Consider the following 21,078-nt stretch of genomic DNA (forward strand, 5'->3'; position numbering starts at 1 on the left):
TTTTTTAAGAAAGCGTGGCCAAACTTATATCCTTGCATCCGCGTGGTTATATTATATATTTCGTATATATTGTGAACTTTATTGTTATGTAAATTTTTTTTTTTACTTTTGTAACCGCCCTGAAAAAGGGTAAAAAAATTATTAAAAAAAATGCATTAAAAATATTGAATGCGCTCTTATTCTTTTCAGCAGCCTCCACAGGAAAATTATGCTCTGTAACAAGAAACGAGTGCGCAGGCGCGGGAGTGTGCTAGGTGGATACATTGACTAGACAGAACAAAAGCTCTCAAGGCCACAGAAAGACGATAAAACCCAGGATATCAAACTTTTGAGCCCGACGCTCAACCATTGCGTCAAAATGGAGGCATGTGAAGCCCTAGTTATTCAATACACTTATATATCAGTCGTCAACGGACACCCCGGAACGTGCAAGTGTCGCCAGCGAGTGGCTTCGACGTTTGCTCCCGTTGCACCATGGGTCGTGCAGCCAAGACGCAATCGTACGCGAACGACTTCGCCGTTTGCTCCCGTTGCACAGCGGTTCGTGCAGCCGAGGCACAACTGCAAGCAAGGAGCTCGCGCATGTGCCCGTCATTGTACAGGTGTCAAACAGCTCCCACCAGACGGCACACTTTAGAACGGGACAAAGTGCACAGCACTCATAGAAAATGCCCTATATAAGTTGCAGGAACTAAATGGAGCTCGTGGAAAGGAAAGGGAGATCTGGAACCCGAGTCTAAAGAGTGACGAGTCTGGAGCATTTCGTTGTATTTTCAAAAGGGGCATCTGAAAATACCAGGCATGGTATTAAACAACGTGGAAAAAAAAGTCAATCTACGAATGTGTGACTCAATGAATGAAGGAAATATGTAGAGGAATACGAAGGAATTATAACGTGGAATGGAAAAACAGACGGATGAAATGTTAAGCTCACGACTCTGTGGAAATCATTTTAGATAGGAAGTGGTCAGGGGTATATGAGAACTAGTAATAATGCCTGTACCATCTTTTTTTAAAATTGGTACTGTGATCGAGGTAAGGAGTTCAACAAAGGAACATGAGCTACTTGCCACAGGGATCATATGGAAACACACCAGAAGAGGGGGTACGTAAAGACATGGGCTGATCGTCCTTTGAAAGCAGGGCAGCTAATACATTGAAATTGGGAAAAAAAATATAACTGAAATGGTGGCTACGCGTCGGCACGGAAAGTATACTGGCGTATATGCATGCACAATTTAACAATCGAAAACACAAAAGGAGCGAACTGAACCGAGATGCTGCTATTTAAATACCTACTCGATATATACAGGGTGTTTTTTTTTTTTTTTAAGCTTAGCAGATTTATCTTTAGAAAAGCCGTGAAAGTTACACTTATGCCGCTTTTGGAGGTGAGTTACACGGCCAGGAGGACGTAATAAAGAGGGCTGATCGTAACAATCAGTCGATTAATTAAATAAGATTCGTTAATTAACTTTTTAATTAACGGAAATAGACACATAGTTTCAATTAGAAACTTGCTCAGTGTTATCGAAAATCACTAAATCAGTCATTTTCACAAAGACTTTGAGCGCGTGAGAAGCGTAGTATAGTGCACTAAAGTTACCACTCGCGGAGCAGGTACAAAGCTAGCGGTTGCGATAAGGCGCCCCGCGCGAGTTTTCCGTCTCTTATCTAGGCCCAGCCTTGTACCTGCTGCACGAGTGGTAACTTTAGTGCACTACTACGCTTCTCACGCGCCCAAAGTCTTTCTGAAAATGACTGATTTAGTGGTTTTCGATGATGCTGAGCAAGTTTTTAATTGGAACCATATGTGTATTTTCATTAATTAAAAAGTTAATTAGCGAATTTTAATTAATTATATGACTGATCGTTACGATTAGCCCCCTATAATATGTCCCCCTGGCCGTACAACTCACCTCCACAAGCGGCATAAGTGTAACTTTCACGGCTTTTTTTAAACAAATCTGTTAAGCTTAAAAAAAACACCCGGTATATATATATATATATATATATATATATATATATATATATATATATATATATATATATATATATATATATATATATATATATATATATATATAGTCCGGCCTTTGTCAGGAACTCTTATGAAGGACGGACCCCCGCCGAAACGTTGAAGATTAAATCGTCCGTCGTTGCTGTTTTTCACTAAGGGTTCTTTTCTTCTTCTATACCCACGCCTTCGGCCCCCCGCCACCATGCCCGTTGTCTATATATATATATGGAGGTAAGAAGGCTAGTTGAATTGAAAAGTGAAAAAAAAGCAAAATAAAAGAAACATGGGAGGAAATAATACAAGAAAAATCTGCATTAGCAACGTGCCGATTGCAAAAAACAAAACATAAGAATAAGAAGGGTCTTGATAATGCACGGGGAAGCTCTTCACTTTCTGAGCCAATAACGAAATTGTTAAAAACTAAGATATTAGAGCTAAATTTTTGAACATAGTCACATACGTGACGTACATCACAGTAACAGTGAGGCTGTAAAGCATGCGGTATTGAAGTGCGCGGGGCTATTCCTCTCCTCGCTAAAGGGGCAACGGATTGAACAGGATATCCGTGTCTCGTTGGCGAGGATGCAAGAACGGGGGAACAAAGATTTATAATCAGAAACTTCAGGTTACAAGATTGATGGACCACACCTAGGGAAGCGTGACACTACACGAAATTGTCGGTGTGGATAATTTAAGGAGAAAAGGAATTCATAGCAAACTTTAAAGAGAAGAAAAGTAGATGATACTACGCTAGGTTGCGCAACCTACAATCCATAAAAAAGGTATAGTCAATACCATCAACTCATTGATCCACTCATCCATTGTATGATGGAAAACGTACGCCTCCTGGAGGTCTTCCCAATGACTGGCAAGAAAAGGTCGCCTTCACAACGCTTCGCATGAGAACAGCGTCTGGCTAAGGACAGAAAAGCAAGCTAGGCTTGTTCTTAGACGTCCAAGGGCTAAGTGAGTGAAAGAGGTTTGTCTAAATTTAATCAGCGGAATATTGCTTTCATAGAGGAAACGTCAAAATTCTATCTCATGTTGAGGTATTCTGCAACGAAGCACCAAAAAAAACAGCCTTTTATATATCGTCCGCGAGTGTACAGTACCCCAGCATTTTTTCCGGCTCACCGGTCGGCGCTGCGGGATTGAAAAAAGCTATTCCTGAAAGTCCCTGCCTTCCTTATGCGGCCAGCACACCGACAGAGAATCTACAACATCGCCTCCTGCTCTTTGGACATTATGGGCGTCTTGAGTTCTGACAGGGACACGAGTACAGAAACCCATGTCCCGAACGCCATATGGCAGGGCAGACACGCTGTTGCCCTTTCTGCCTGCCCCGCTGCGGCAACCAAGCCAGTCGAATCCCGCCGCACGGTGTGTGCAAAACACACGGCTGAAATATGTGCCGTCCCAACACGAGCTTCGGTATTTATGACGAGTCTCGTGGAAATGACCGGATTCGTTCCGGTGTCTACGTTTGCTGGAGTCCTTCGCTCGCCGGCCGGTCTGTTCGTATAAGGAAATTTAATCGCGGTCTGATAGAAGTAGGACTTTCGTTTTGCGTCGTCGGCATGCGTTAGCGTGAATGGGATACGTGATGATAGACTGTGATTGATTTACGCGGCGATAACAAGGAGGAGGCGTTGAGATTGGCGGAAACTATTACCTCTCGGGAATTTTCCCTCCAGTTACAACTGAACTGTTCTTCGGGCTGAGAAAGCCTTTGCTAAAACAAATTTTGGTCCTGACATGATGGTCTGACAGTCGGGTACGTTTAAAGGATACCAACGAGTCAACAATAGTAGGCAAAGCTTTATTTGATACATGCTAGCCAGCCAGTTATGTGGCTTTAAAAGTTGCAAAAATGTCGTTAGATATTGACTTAAATAGAAAATTCTTCGTATGCAAAATATACTTATCTCAGACTCTTCGCATTAAGACAGCAGCTGTTCGTGATGACATAAATAAACAAATAAAAACAAAAGCAACACTGGAGTTAATTACGTGTCTACAAAAAAAAAAATATAGGCAGAAAAGCTATTTTGTCTATATTTTGCAGATATGAATAGTATCAAATGCGTTATGCTATGGTAATATAAATTTGGAGATATATTGGGATAGCTCTAAAGTGTTACGATTTCAATCTTTCTACATGTCGCTCACATTGAGTAATGCACGTGCTTGTATTTATTCACATTACTTAAAAGTTGTACCGCAAAAATTAAGAAAAAATAAGAAAAGAATAGCGGTGCCTCAAGACGGTAATACGTGCATCCGTTGAGCCATCACACCACCATTTTAGTGATTAATGCAAGGCATCGCAGCTCGAATTACAGGTTTCTGTAAACAAGCTTGCGACTCGTAAATGAGTAACGAATTGTAATACAGTAAAAATATTGTTGATTTGTATTTAATATTTTACGATTTCATGCAGCGCGACTCATTAGCTTTTCCTGACGAAAAAGTCAGATGTCAGACATCTTGAATCTAAATAAAGAAAAAGAACAGGGCGAGAAGGGGAGCGAACGGGACGCATAGGGTATTAACGCCGCATTATGACTTGATGATCCTTGAGGACATATTGACCCGTGTTTCGCTGAGTTCGACCGCACATGGCGTTGAGAAAAATGTTACTCTGTTCGAACCCCGCTGTGTTTAAACTGCGCACCTTCTCTTTTCTTATCTCTTCTGGAACGTTCTTGTAATTTTTTGTTCGGAAAGCTTGAGTTACTTGTTTGCTACCGTGTTTTGTTCACAATGGAAGACAGAATAAATGTCTGAACGGCGCCACTTTGGCATAGAGCAAGTGCGTCGAAGGTTTTCTCCCTTCTTGACAGATGCCGTGAGATGTAACCGCATGAAAATGGCTCAAGGAACTGTCCTTACTCGCGCACATGCTTTGAAGGCCGCGAGGCACACGATTGCACCTGTGCGCGGAGCCCCAACCGGGCAGTGCCCCTGCCGGGAGATGAGCAAAGCACGAGCAGAATATCGATTCCTTTTCTGGCTTTGTTCCGACATTCCTCTAACCTTCCCTTCCGTCGTGGTTCTCTTTGACAGCATTTCTGAACACGGTAAGTGTAATAAAGAAGCTATACAGCGCACTGGGCTTCGAGGCAGCCACTCCTTTGTCGGCGTCGCAGGAACCTCGATACCTTTTTGTTTGAGGGAATGGGCTTGCCTCATTAAACCTTTATTTTTGGTTTTATAGTCATCATTCTTTTTTATTCGTGACAATATCAGTTGGAATGTGCACAATATGTATTTGTCAAAGATGAGCGCAACGACGCAGCTGCAATGGATTCTTTTTGCTTCACTGAATCGTAGTTCGCATCGCTTTCTTTTTTGCTATTCGTTCTTACCAAGCCTTGTTTGTACGGTATGTTTCGCAACGAGATTCTGAAGTAGGAAGATACGATGTGGCTGAAAGAAATCTAGGCAAACGTTTGTTCTGCACATATAAACACACGCACACACACGAAAACGTACAGTCCGGTCTCACGCTTATTCAATCTTCGTTCGAGCAACTGTTACCCATTGGGGGACAGACCCGGTGTCCCCCAAGCTTAAAGCCTGACCGGGGCGGAAAATTTGTAAGGATACTATTCTCCCATTCGTTCTCGTGCACCGGCGGGTCCAACCATGTCAAGTTTCCCTCCGGGAAGGGGGGAGAGGGGGGGGGGGGGGCAGCCGCCCCGTCGCCTCCCGACCCCCCCTTGGATCTGCCCCTGACCCAGCTTAAGTATCATTAGATTATAGTAACGCACGCTCAAGCGTTTACATTAATAGGCGGTTAGGTTGTGCAACATAAGAACATATACCAAAACTTTGTAAAAAATTGTTTTTCGGAATTTTTTTAATGTTTAAGATAGAAGTTTTCCTCTCTATTACATGCTCTGGGACATATGGCATCAAGGAGTGGGAAAAAAATTTTCAACTGGTCGAACAGCAACGCCGAAAAAAGCAAAAAAAAAAAAAAAAACACTCAGGATTGGCGTTTTTTGCCTGCGCGTGAAGGGCTGCAGAGTGTTATTAGATTTTCGCACCCCACTTTTCTAGCCCCTCCGGCAGGTTGCGACCCCTTTTCATGCCATTGAAAGCTAAGTGCCCGAACTGAGTCACACTCCCGTCTGCCCAGCGAAGCGGACAACCCTTTGACGCTCTTTGTAGGCTCAAGTTAAATTAGACACGGCCATTTAACTAAACACTATCACTCAAATAGATTTTTTTCCCTTTTTTTATTTTATGATTACGCGTGGGGACAGGGGTGAAAGCTTTCAAGTGACGAATCAACGGCGCACGAACCGGAAATCAGGGATGAATTTGCGGGCCAACGTAATGTATGAATCATGTATTCAATTTAGTGTCCGGCCTTATGAACAGTTGTGGAACCCTTTATAGCCAAAAGTTGAGGTAACGACAAGAGTTTGCTTATTCTTTTGGCCTTCGTGAGCATTTACATGTACGTTGTAAGTGGATTTTACCCCATTGAAGTGGCAAGCAAAAAAGTACCTTTATCATACGTCGCTTTGCAGTCGGCGAATCAGCAAGTGCTCTTGGGTCGCGAACACATGCCATGGGGAAGTGAATCGCGAACTTATTCGCCGCCGGCTTCAAAGGTTCCTTACCTATACGGACCTTTATGATCATGTGAATGTCGTATTAGTCTGGCTATGTCTAACTGCATCTGTGACCTCGTCCGAGTTCTTTACATTCTTTATTTTGCATTCAATGTTTTCCTCGCATTGCGCGAGCGCGTTTGAACATAAAGTTATAGTGCAGGAAAAAGAAAAAAGTCATCATTGGTACAGCACACTCGGTCTTATAAAAGCCTTTTCAATTTGCAATGGCTTTGAAAAAAAAGTGAATTCGCATACAATTTTGTTTTGCCGTGGTACTTCCGGATCGTAAATACATGATCTTTCCGCTTGGAAACATATTGAGGCCATTTTAAATATGTTTCGTTTTTAAACCAGTTTTATTATAATAAATGAAAAATGTATTTCAAATGTTTTCATTGAGATGAAAGCAATTCACCATCTACTTCGCAAATCATTTCAGCGCAGCTCTCTCACCCTCTTAATATATAATGAATGTGCGTTCGCACACATATGTGCTGGATCTGATCATTTTTGTGCGCATTGTCCTGGGCTCTTGTGTGGGCTCGCGCGAGCTGCGCTAGGACTCATGGGAATTACGCGAGCGCGTAATTTGACGTTATTTTTGCGTACCCCCTAAAGAAACCCTGCGTGCTTGCCCAGTTTCTTTATCCCCAAACCTCGCAGGTAGCTAATCACAAGAAACAACGCCAACATTCCAGGACATGAAGAAGCTCCAATTACGACCCAAATGTGATGTGGGCTGGAAAAATGAACGCGACGTTTCACTTTCACAATGCTCACTTGCTCTGATGGTATAGCCTTTCAAATGCAATAGAAATGCCTTTTTTTGTATTTTAGCCCTCTGCCTCCCCCCTCCCTCCCCCTTTCTCCACTCTTTAAAAAAGTACGGTCCTCACATAAAAACGCACGCGCGCAAGAGTAAAGTACACTCATCGTCCTCCTCTGCATATCTAGCGCATGCGCAGGTCGCGAGCTGTGTGTCTGACTGAATGTGCCGCACTGTGCACAGTGCATCGCAAAGGGACGCTGTTGTTTTTCGTCGAAGACCACAGCGAAGCATTCTAGAACCACAACCTTGTTTATGAGATTCAATCGAATTTCGAGCCTCCATGTGCTCTGGGATTCTTTCGTTGTTCGCAGGCAATAGGCTACGTGCGTGTTTAAAATATAAATGTATATATATATATATATATATATATATATATATATATATATATATATATATATATATATATATATATATATATATATGTCAGTTCTTCCTGGGGCGTATACTCTCAAAATATTATTGATTGCTTACCTGTCTACGAGGTATCGGGTGCATTTGCGAGAAACTAATTTCAGCAAGGCGTCTAGCTGGGCTAACTGGTTGCCAGTCAGCGCAGTGGTTGTGCCAGTGTTGTAATCCTTCCCTAAAAAAGTAAAAAAATTTGTTTCTCCTTACTTGTAAAAAGAAAAAGAACGCGTTACCAACCTACGTTATCTCAAAATAATAAGAACGCGTTACAGTTTACGTTACCCATAAAAAGTAACCAATATTAGTATTGTGTTACTTTTTCAATTATGAACTAATACATTTTACTCTTTGGAGTTTACAGATAAGCATAGCGCCATATTTCAAGAAGCATCATGTTAATCCAGAAATTTAACATAATTACTTTATCTCTTTTACGGTTTCCCTTAAATACTAAACAAAAACGCAAATAAAAACAACAACAAAAAAAAAACTTTGAGATTTCCATGGCTTGGCGCATAGGAACATGGAAACGCATGAAGTGCAATAATTTAAGGCCTGGGGAGGAAAAAGTAACGAGTAACGTTACCCCGTAACCCGTTAGTCGAAATAAGTAACGTAAGTACGTTTGAAAAAGTAACGAGTACGTTACTACGTTACCAAAAAAGTAACTCATTACCGTAAACACTGGATTGTGCCCTGTTTTTTCTACCCATCCGTTTTTCTTTTCGTGCTCTTTTTTTCAATTTAAGTTGCTTTTAGGTGCGACCGGAAGTTAGACGAGGAAATTTTTCACCCTATACGCATTAGAATGTTGTAGTTCTAGATTTGGTTGTAATAATCCTTATAAGTCAATACCCCGCTGGACCAAAGGCGACAAACCGCCGATGCAGCCCCCGCACTAAATCTTTTGCACATTAAGGTACTTTTCAAGTTCACAAATACAAGCGGTCTGATGGCTTATAATCCAATTGCACTGTTTAGGCAAACATCTCAGGTTTCTTTTTGTTTTAATGTAATAAGTGTTGTAACACCTGAGTGTTAAAGGAACGACGAATCTTCATCGAGATCTTTCTGCTGGGTAATTTAACATAGAAGAAATGATCAGTCGTCTTGCGGGAGTATTAAAAACTCTACACGACAGCTGTGGCTAACCGATCTTTTAGCTAATCAATTAGATAACTTACAATACAACAGTTCACGAACGTTGCAAAGAGCCGTGTTATGTAGAGGATTGTCTGTCCACTCACTTGTCCGGAAGAGAGGAACGCATGCAACACCGCCTTCTTGTGGCAGTTGCGCGGAAAGATTGTATACGCAACTCGCTCATTGGTTTTGCACTAACGTCAGTCGCATCACCGCTTCTACAACAAATGACGGTAACGCGTTGTCTAAAGAACAACATCAACACTGCAGCGATAAACAGAAAACAACACGCAAAAAATAACTAGGTGCTGCATTTGACTTGGTCATCCGTTGTATTTATTCAGACAGTTGCACTGTTTCTCGTGCCTTATGCGACATTGCTGTCTCGCGCACTCGTCTGGCACTCACTACTCTTGTATTTTTATGAGGTTGGAACAGCATACCAGACGGTGAAATGGGGCCATAAACCACTTTGGTACGGGGTTAAGTAAGAGTAAAAATGTTAATATTTAAAGAGAATTCTAAGAAGATACGTAGGACAATAAAGAGAGGCACACGTTTCGTTCTTCGTACAAGCTTTGTACTTTGAACAGTCTGTTTGCATTCAATCCTTTAATCAGCCAAATAAAAATAAAAATAAAAAAAAAACACTGAATTGGCGCGGTCTCTTTAATTTCTGAAAACGTGGAGCAATGAACGCTGCTTCGTTGAGCTCTGAAACACAGATGAAAGTGAGCGTGCGAAAGCAGAAATAGACTGATGACGAATATTAAGCAGAGAGATGCTAGACGAGACTTCAAGGGGCAGTGAAGCGAGACCCCTTTGGCTATTTAAAACCAAAGCGAAAGATGAAATATGTGATACATTGTAGGCAAGTGGCACTATTCTTGATTGAGTTAGAAAATGACTCGATGCCAAATATATTGATTCAGTGCTTACTTTCATTCCAGCTTGGTCTTGCGTGAGTACGCCGCTAGAGCGAGCTTTCTTTTTTGCCTTATTCTCTTTGTGCCTACATTTACTATTTTATTACTTACGTTTTTATTTCTTTATTTGACTACCAAATTTCCCAAGAAACTAAAATAGTATGCGAACAGTTCTGAAAAAAAGTGAAGCATCATAGATATTTGGTTGTGGATAGAATTTGATGCGTAAATGAATGAAAGCATATTGGGTGGTGAAATCCACCTCAATTTGACGGGCACCCTCAGGTAACCTTCCGTGTGTGCCAATGTAGCCGTTAAGTATCTCTACTAGGTGCGTATTCGCGCGAGTTGACGTCACTCGCCTCGCCTAAACTTTCAGTCCGTCAAGGGATCCTTCCAAAGATACCACCGCATAGTACCCTCTTTAATTCTCTCTAATTATATTTAAGCCTGTAAGATGTTTAAGTCGTCTAAGTTGAGGTGGGACGTGGAGCCGCATAGGGGGTATTTTTAAGCGAGCGGACTCTGCAATACTTTATTCTTCAGCATCATTGGCGTTCCTGAAAGTTCAGATATCCTGAGAAACTTGTTTGTGCGACTGCAGCGCTGTTTCTGTGTTTTCTGCCCCACCGCCGCCCTCGGATACCTCCCCAGCGACGCGCGCAGCACGAAAGTCGTCCTGCCGGATAAAAGCAGCTCATATTTTACGCACTAGCATATGAGGCGACGGATCTTCGTACCCTTGCAACGGAATGAAAGTCGTAACCCAGGTAAGCGTGAAATTGGATACATTTTGATTTCGACTCCGGCTCGTTAGAGGGAACGTGGACACTTTAACAACGCCTCTCAACGCTTCGCCGAATTTCGAATAGCACGTAACGAGGCTTTTAACAGCATCGCATTTTTCTGATATTATCATAACCTTTTATCATTGAGTACTGATGGCCCAATCGCTTTCGTTGCAGCAAAATCAAGTCCAACGAAAATATAAACACTGAAATGTTGCGAGTGAAGGTAAATCAGGCTTCTCCGGAGGAAGTAGCACTGAAAATTTCTGCGGATGGCCCGACGCGATCCGCCACTTTCCCAGAGATCGGTTGAGGCTAGTTGAGGCCGCTCTGCGAGGGACCTATCAGCCCTAGATTTCCACGCTGCGCACGGAGACATCGGCTGCATCTCGCCAGGGGTACAGGAATCTGCTCGGCGAACGCTCGCATGTTTTCCATTGGAAGGGGCTATCAGGATATTGATTAAAATTGATATAGCAAATTAAATACTTAATAAACCATCCGGTGCAAAGTAACCAAACCGTAATATGTACTTCATGTACCTAACCAATTACTTTACAGGGGGAACATATCACACACAGGGAAAATAGAAAAGCCTCGGAGAGGCCAGATTTTGCGGATTTGAAAAGGCTGGATGCACCGCGTCCGCGTGGTTTAATTCTTGAGATGGGAGGAGTCACTGGCGCCACCTCTCGTCGCGGACCTTCCGAGCGTCGGTAAACATAGCCCTCTCCACTCTCTCTGCAAATCTGGTGTATTGGTGTGCCAGGCTTGGGGATTATCCTCTCCTTCCACGTCGCACTCGCAAGGGATAATTTGGACAACAGAATGCTCATGTGCTCTCCTATGCGGTGCCTCCTCACAACTAGAACAGCATTTAGCACGTATGCGACATGTCTAATACAGGCGAGCCGAGTAGAATGTATTCTCTGAAGTAATAAAATGTGTTTCTCCTACAATAAGCAATATTAAAAAAAAGTTTTCAAAGCTTCCTTTGTGTGAATAGGCCACTACATGTCTTCCATTACATGTGATATGAAGTAAATAAACCGTCGGTACCCTCCTTTCTATATTTTTTGTTTCCTATTGATGTGCACAAAACGTAGATGGAAGGAAGGAGCTTGGTTCGGGCCCCACTGGGCAATTCTAAAATTCTGACTAGGTTAAATCTTCAATCACCTATATATGTTTGTTTCGTTATGTTGCTATTGCACATAAGATCTCGAGCCTTAACTACTGTCACAAGACAAGGGACAATCTGTGGAAAACCTATTCAATTGACATTCGTATTTGGAAGGACAACACGGGGTAGTGCCATTATTCGCACTCCCCTGAAGCTTTATGTTCGCCCTAGAACTTGTGTCGCTTTTCTGCGTCAGGAAATCTGACATTCAAACAAAGGCAGCTTCAGAATAAACACAATCGCTCATAAAAAAAATGATCAACGGCTTTCAAGAACAAGTTTTCCTAAGCTTTCACAAACTGCATATCTAAACAAAACAAAAACGCTGGAAAGCTGTGAGTAAAGTGCGCAATGCTTCTAAATCGCTTTGTCAGATAGTGATGCCACATTTTACCTAAATGCTACTTTTTTTTATCACGCTGCTTTTCAAACCGATATCCCAGCTATCCGATCTGGCTGCCGGCGCGGAGGTCGTCCCGTTATCCTCACAGCCCCCTTTTCCCAGAATTTCTCTATCCCCGGATTCGCGCCCACGTTGCAACAAAACAAATAAGGCCCATGTTGAGAAACAACGGCAACAATTCAAAGCGTAAAACCGTTTTCCTCAGACGCGATAATCGTTTTTCATTGTGTTTTTTTTTCGGTTAAAGGACTGGGAGATGCCAACGAAAATAAACGAGTGAAGTGACAGTGGGACACAATAATCCCTGGATGAACGAATTCTTCCTCATGTGCCTCTTTCTGCTAAAAAAAGAAAAGCTCGTATCTAACACTCGTTTAAATCTTTCCCTTCCTTTAAATTGCTTTCCCTTCGACGACCGTCACATGCGGCTTTCTCCAGCTGTGACAGAACCGCCAGGTTCGTCAGATTTAAGCAATCCTCAAAAACAAGCACTCAAAATTTATCTTTTTGTCCTTCCACGCGTTTGCTCTGCGGCGGTCCCGGCTGCCCCTTTTTCTATCAATCAACGTCTTGCACGGATGATGTATACTTGCCCGTGTACGTGGAATAAAAAAGACGCAGTCGTCTCATCTCGGCGCGAGGCACGCAAGCGGGCGTGCACTCTCCGGACGAGCTCGCACACATATCTGTCGGGCCTGTATATAAGGATGACGCCGCCGCCAGGAAATGTGGAGGGCCCATCTCCAATGCTGAGAGAGGGTCGGGCCGGTCCTGGGACACAATACACCAGAGCAGGCACGGGCGCCGGCCCAACACAACTGCTACTTCGTTCTCAGACACGCACCATCACCGGGGAAAGTAGGTGGGAAGGCATGAGATGCCCCGCAAACTACGCCATGGCGTGCAGCGAGAGTCTCTCCGGTACGACAGGGCACGCAGGCATGCAGTATACTTCCTTGCGGGAATTCCAAGGACTCTTGTTGCCGAGACTCAGTTCTGGCGTCGGTTTACTTCTTTTTTCGGGATTAGGCAATTGCAGAATTTCTTTGGGGGGAGGGGGGGGGGGGGGAGGGGGGGGGGGGGTTGCGTCAAGCAAGTAGTTTGCGGCAGAGCTGTGTAGCGTTGCCCAGATTGACTGCGTGGGAGGTCTTCCTAATTGGGGGAGTGAGGTGTAATGTCGAGAAAAAAAAAACATTTGGGGTTTGGGTGTTTATAGCTGGTGCCTTTTATGTCCATTTCGTGGGAGGCATTCATGATAGCAGCCAGAAGGGCTGAAATAAATCTTCGAGCCTCTAAACAATCAGTCGTGGGTCCGAAAATACGAATTTTGAACTGTGTCTATAAACGGAGAAGGGCCCGCGCTAATTTATCGCCGCTGATCAACGAAGTGTTTTAACGGAAAGAGGTTAAATCATAAAGCTTGAGATTAAGTTTAAGCTCACTACCAGAAGCGCATTATGTGTAAATTGCTGTTTAACAAAAAATGTTTTCAGTATATTGTTCTGTAACCATACTTAAAGGGATAATTTGTATTGAGAAAAGAGAAGAGTTGCCTAAAATATATCTCAAAAGTAATTATCTCTGTTCTCTTCTGGTCAAGGTATTTGAAAATCTGAATTTGCAGTCAAGGTAACTACAGTTCAAGTGTGAAAATGTATTATCAAATAGCGGGGTGCCCGTCATGAGGGAACAGCAAGGATTTACGCTTGAAAGGGAGTCATACGCCATCGAAACCATCGAATGAGTGGAAAAAAGTCTTTGACCTGCTTTTAGCTCAGCAAACCCATCTCTTCCAGGGACGTCGCGATGTCAATGTCGCGTCGGCGATTTCCGAAACAAATGACTGCACCGTGCCACAAACATGTCTTCTGTCACTGCGAACTCCGAGCTTGATAACGCCGAACGGAAGATGCTCGCCTCCGAAAGTTACGGTGCCTCGGAGCGCCCCTTCTTTCCTGGTGACGGAGCGAGTATGAAGAGCTTGGTACTAGAAAAGAAAGTAACAGCAAAACGTAGTTTATGCTATAATATTTGTTTTATTTAGTTTTAGTGTTACTTTACGAGCGGTTGAGTCATGATGTTGTGGTGTAGGAAAGGTGGGACGTCAATTGGCTCCTTTTAGCTGTGATGCTTTTCATTCTAGCGCGAAGGAATCCAAACACAAAGTAAAGGTATCTCACTCGAGGCTACTCCAATGCGGCCAGAAGCGCTGAGCTTGCTCCCTTGCTTACTACAGTTTTATTGGCCGCTTCTAATATGATATAGCACTGAGCGGCCAATAAAACTTGAAAGAGTGAACCTCGTTGTATGATTACATTTGCTAAAAAGATTAATTTCGCAACAAGATTTGCAAGCCCTAATTTTTAAACTTTATGTGAGAAAATGGGTATAACGTCATCCCGAATCGCCTACACGTGAGCCTATTTCTTAAAGTGCCGCGCTTAACAGAGAGTTCGCTCACAAAACGCACTTGCTGAAGCAGCACTCTTTCACTCGGGCCTACCACAAGGTCTCCAGGGCTTATAAAGCGAATCAAATATATTCATATTCTCGTTGTTATAACGTAGTCACCACGACCCGGGCCATCAGAGTACCGGCAAGCATATCGTACAGGTATATAATGAGTGTATTATTAAATTAAAGGAGGTATTAGGCACACTTTCTTGTGATTACCGTGCTGCCACGAACACGTCGGCGACACTCTGAACAGCAAGAATGAGTAGAAACTTGTCCGAAATGTCAATAGCTTTATAGTCGATTAGTAATTGCGGTACTATAAAACATATAGTTACACGGAGAACGCCTTTGTCAACCTTAGAATCTGATCGTGTAAATAATCTACAAAGGGAAACACTTATATACCTGAAAGAAGTAGTGCAATCTAGGCAGCGTCATGAAAATTACGTCTTGAATGTAAAGCGCAGACCTTTAAAAAAGACGACATGTAAAATGGTTGCCTAATGTAGATAGCTTAAAAGTTTTCATATTTGTATCTGTATTTTTTTTATTTCATAGAAACAAGTCTGGGGTCTAGGGTAAAAGATGACATGCTTTTCTTGTGAAAGGAGCCCAGCTGCCAGCTCCAGGTTTCTACAGCCCTCAGGAGAGAAAAAAGAAAACAGAGAATAAAAAAAATATTTTCATACGACATTTTATCCAATGCTGATGCATGTGACATCAGCATTGGATAAAATATTATTTTGATTTAAAAATTACAAAATAATAAATATTGGATTACACACTGCAGCTCAAGAAATGTTTAAATATAGGTTACTAGATTATACTTAAGTGTCTTGAATGTCCTATTATGTTCCATAGTTTGAGTTGTGGTGAGGTGTGTACTTAGCGTTGCTGGAATGAGATATGAGATTTGCTAGAATGCATAATTCATGCTGACTTTGCTTCTTATGCAATGGCTTTATTATAAAGTGTAACTTCCTGGAATTGCCTGATACATGATAAACAAAGTGACTGGTCCTGTCTAATTTGGTAGAAAATAATAATAAAATTTTTTAGGAGCAGAATTTGATCAATAGATAGCATTTTTAACAACCGAAATGAAGACCATTGTGTGATCATACTTCTTAGGTTCTCAATACACGGGGCATGTTTATTTTTGCAGTAAATATAACTTATTCATATTTGTCTGTGTAGTTGTTCCCGATACCATTACTCGGTTCGAAACAAACTGAGTAAAATGCTATATGAGACATCGCATGGAAGATTTAATTCGCCGTTCTAGTATGGGGCCTAAAACGCGTCTCCCACTGGTGTGTCTAACGTCCTCTTCCGCCCATGCATCGAAGGTGATCCCGAAGTGAAAACAAATAATGATGCCACAAAAGCCGAAGTGTTATGCTGTCAGATGTCGCGATCCTGGCGGTTGGTCGTTAAAAGGCTGGCGAAAAACAGGAGCGAAAGTTAGTATTGCTGTCGTCACGGCGACCCTACTCCTGGCCGCCGAAGCTTCCGCAGGCTGCCAAGACATAGCCTCCTTTACATTCAGCAGTTCGACGCCTGGGCAGCTCGACGACGGAGCAGCCATAGAGTGCCCTGTTGGAGACTTGAAACGCGAGGATCTCGTACCACAGAGCATTAAAAAAGCTAATTCTCAGGGAACCTGGACGTCAGCGCACAGCTTTTGCAGTGGCGAGGACCCGAAACACACTTTCGAGTCCTCGCGTTTCGACGCAGCGTCTCGAGGCAGCGACGAGACAATGCGTTTCGGCGTCTCGCCGCAGCTGGGCGCCAGTCACCTGGCTCTCCTCTCATCCGTTGTCTGCCGCACCAAATTCTGTTTTTCGGCGGCCGCGTCTCGTGGCGATTGGCCAGGCTTTGTCAGTATGCAGCAGGTTATGGTCAAGCTGAAGAGCAACCCGCATCAGAGCAGGCGTTTGCCACATCGACCACCGCTGCTGTGACAGAACCAGGATCGCTGCCGGCGACAGCATGCCACTTGTATCAGGCGGAAATGGGGGGACCACGTTTTTGGACGCGGTAAACACACCAGACGTAGACACGTCCCAGCCACCATAGTAGCACATATATAGGGCGAAAAGGGTGCGGCCTCCATGGGCGTGACGCGGCCTTCCTGCTCATTGCATGTTTAGTACCTACGCGAAGGACTTTTGAGATTAGTAATGAAAGAGCAACGCTAACTTTCCGAATGACATCGACTTTCCGAATGACATCGTGTGAATGGACCGCATCAGTTCGCTTAACTGGAAGAATGTTAACCACTTCTTAAGTAACCAGTGCTTCTTGAACGGCGCTACGACGAGCGAATGCAAGCTCACGTGTTTGCCAAAGAGCGTTTTGGAAGCCTTTCCTTAATTACTCGTTCGGCGTGGCACGCAGAGTGTGCGACCGTCTTTGGTTCTAGTCGGACGTGAACGCTCTGAACGACCCCTTCCCGGGATTAGATTTAGCGGCGTTTCCCGACAGGCCGGTAGACAGGTACGTTGCGTCTGCAACGCGCAAGACGAGCCACAGCGTCCGTAGGATTCTCCGTTTGTGCCGCAGCAGCACAGTATAACACGCTACAAAATGTTATCGCATATTAATGACAGTCTGCGCTTGTCGTTCTTATGATTCAATTTGACTATCGAGCTCTATTTTTCTCCCTTCCAGAAATAAAAGCGCAGTTTTTTTCCACAAATTTTACATTTACGTCAATGATTGAAAGGGCGCTTTTAACAAGCTTCAGAAACGAACTGATGCGGTTCATTTACACTGTGTTATTTAAAAAAGTTAGTGTTGCCCTATCATTACTAATATCTTCCCATTCTGTAAAGAAAAGAAAAAACAACTAAGTTATCATGCACATTTTGCGCCTTACTCACTAGAACCTAAGAGGATTTTTGCGTCTCAAAGTATTATGGATTGGATGTAACCGACGCATCTCGGCAGTCGCTTGCAGCTATAAATGCAATTATTCGTTTTGTCTTCCTTTACAAACCAAACTTACTGTTGCTCAATAAGTAAGCAGTGCTTAGAAGTTGGAACACCATTGCGGGAAGCATGGGGAAAAAACACGAAAACCAAACAAGAACGCACGAAAACCATCCAGAAGACGACCAAACGAAGCGGCAACGAACTCTCGAGAGGATCAACCAGAATCTCCCGACGAATCTCAGAAGGCTCAAGGAATCGAAAGAAACAATAAAGTGGAGACAAGAGAAATATCCTCATTGCCCTCTTTTTTTTTTCTCTCTCTCTCTAATTTGTTTTTTTGCGAGTGAGGGGTTGCGGGATGGCCATCTCTTGTACAGTTTGTGTTCTTTTGCGATTCGCCTTCGCGCTCAGTTCCTTTCCTCATTCTCTGGGGAAAAGGCGTCCATCGGAATTAGTTCCAGGTTCTCTCCCTTCTAGTCGCTCTGGGACCTGCGCGGGGCGAGGGAAGAAGCACGTCATGTTCCACTTTCGGAGAGAGATCACGTTTTTCACTCTTTTGTTTCCTGTTTTTTTTTTTTTTTTTTTTTCCTTTGTGATAAAAAAGAAGAAGGAGGATGAATCGAAGTTGGAAAGATTAAATGCAAAAAAATATGGAAAAGGAATGGCTCTCTTGCAAAACCAATATAGAACACTAAAACCTGCACAGTTGTTTTCTTTTTCTTTTCTTGGCAAGATATAATTGCGCAACACAAAATTGAGCAAGCAATTACTGTACCGTGGTAACAGGTTATTAATTTACTACCGATTAAATACATCAAGATCACATTATTTAACTTGATGAGCTAAGTGTACACTGGAAAGAGTTTTTATTTTTTTTTTTTTTAATTCTGACGCAGTGATTTCCCTCCGCCTCACCTCAATGTTTACCGCAGCGAATTCTAGAAGTTCGAGCTTACAGGTTTAATAGTTGCGCCCTCTGTGCGATAGTTCGTGGAACTGAGATAAGTCCTTGAAGGATGAATTCACTTGTGGGCTTCTCTGCGGTAAGTACATCTTAACGTTGAGCGGCAATACATTGTATCTGCATGTTTAAAATCACGTACCCGTCATAATTATTGGCGGAAAATGCACAAATTATGCCTCAGAGTCCTCGGCGGTAATGAACCTCATAATCGTGGTCATCTGGGTGGTTTCTGAAAGAGACAGTTTAGTGTATATATAGTTTCGGACGTTTCTCAAGTCGCGGACTGTAAATTTGTTACGGCCAATCTTTTGGGCAGCACAAAGTTTCTGCTGGCAGAAAGGTTGCAGCTATACAAGTGTAAGCATCTTACCACCTCGTCCACCGTCATAAAACAAGCCGAGTATTCCGAGAAAATTGCTATGAAAATTCCAACAATCTCGCACAATCCACAGTTGTATAATCATAAGTCTGGCTTATTATTACGGCATCAAACTATAGCGCGAGCAGTGCTCTCAATTATAAAAGTACCGAGTCAATGCATTTAAGGCTTTGGAAACCATAGCATTGGTCAGCAATGGCAACACACCGCGAGGTTGTTGAATATGCGAAAAGTAGCTGCAAAAAAAAGTAAAATTACTTTTCAATAATTGGCTTATTTGAAACTTTTATAAAAAAATGTTCCACTGTAGCTGAAGAAAAGCTGCCTGAGAACCTCTAACAGTAACTTAAATATTTTAATAGTGACTTTTGCAGCTCTCAGAACTAACCAAATTCAGACCTCTAGCCATGCCAGCATATATTAATACATTTTCACTACCGGAGCAAAGTTGAGAAAAATACTTTGTCGCGAAAAATTACCTGATAAAAACACCCTAATACAGATACGGGCATGCTAACGACGTAAGGGCACCCTCCATAGTACCTAGTCAAACCAAACGCTTTGAGTGACGAGGATTCAATAATTCCTACGCACAAATATTCTGGCCTGCTACCCACCGGGTTTCTGGCTACAACGCGCCAAAATATACGTGCTTCAGGATGTAAATACGGCGAGAATACATTTTTTTATTAGAATAAACAATCTTGATGAAATCGGAGCAACAATCATCCGGTTATGGAGAGCCACAAATCCGAAAGATGTCTTCACGAAACTCTGAGTTATTTCCCGGTTGACGACAGGATTTTCCAAACACGTCATTTTCAATCTTCTCGCGTGTAGCATTTGCCACGTATTTTAGACCCAACTAAACCGTCTTGTACGCGTTCTCAGTTGGCTGCAGCATAATTTGAACTCTGCGAGCAATTTTTGAAATCTGAATGACTGAATAGGTCTTACATAAATTCTCAGTGAATTTGAATTACGTTTCTAATAGATTCCGTCACGGTCAATTGAAATGAAACATAAACTCAAGGTCCAATGAGTTTGTTCATAGGAAACTCAACATCTCTTATTTTTAATTTACTGATTAGGAGTGAAAAAACGTTCGGTCGTTAAATACTTAATATTTATTTTTAGAAACTTACTAATTAGGATTTGAAATTGGTTTTCTCATCAAAGGCCCAATATTTGTCATTTTTCATTTACTTTATATGTACGGGGTGTTTTTTTTTTTTCTTCTTTTAGCTGCACCAAATTTTCAAAAAAAGGGAACGTGAGATAGAGTCTTTTAAGCCCTGGGGATGTGTTAATGGCCATGGCGGCCACTAGAAAAAAGGTGAAATTAGGTAATTAGTTAGCTAATTAACTAAAATGTTTTCACTAAATTCTTAATTTTTTACTTGAGGGCACATAACGTATTTAGAAAATTAAAGCTCGACATGGATATAATCTAGCCCTGCCATCAAAGTTTGGTTAAAAAATTTGTAGTAGGTGTTACAAGGTCAAGAAATGTCACTTTGGTACACGGCGTCAAACCGAAACTAAACGAGAAAGAGCGGCGGTGAAGTAATCGCTCCGCCCTCCTGGCCCCCGTGGATCGTCGTTATCGCAGCCAGCTTCGACAAAGCAAGTGGAGCCGTCCGCGATAATAACAGATCGCATGCCCGAAAGGGCAGAGCGAAAACAAAAAAAGGTTTTGAGTCTGCAGATATGAAGTTCGAACGCTAAAACAAACTTATACCTTTACACCCATGCATGAGCAGCAGAGGGAATAAGAAGATTGTTATTTATTAAAATTCGCAATTGTTACTCAGCTTTAGTTTATTTTGATCGTCTGCAAACACAGGTAGGTTCTGGTCCATTGTTAGTGCATAGTTCTTTACGTCTTTAAGACCAACTAACTACCTTTACTCGTCTCGTCCTGAGTGGTGCTATGCATAGAAACGATAGTATGACCGCGAGGAACAGCTTTTGTAGATTTAGCGACTGCACCGAATGAGTGGTGCTTGTACC

Source organism: Ixodes scapularis, unplaced genomic scaffold (assembly GCF_016920785.2).
Source record: "Ixodes scapularis isolate PalLabHiFi unplaced genomic scaffold, ASM1692078v2 PGA_scaffold0__279_contigs__length_252992795, whole genome shotgun sequence".
NCBI lineage: Eukaryota > Metazoa > Arthropoda > Arachnida > Ixodida > Ixodidae > Ixodes > Ixodes scapularis.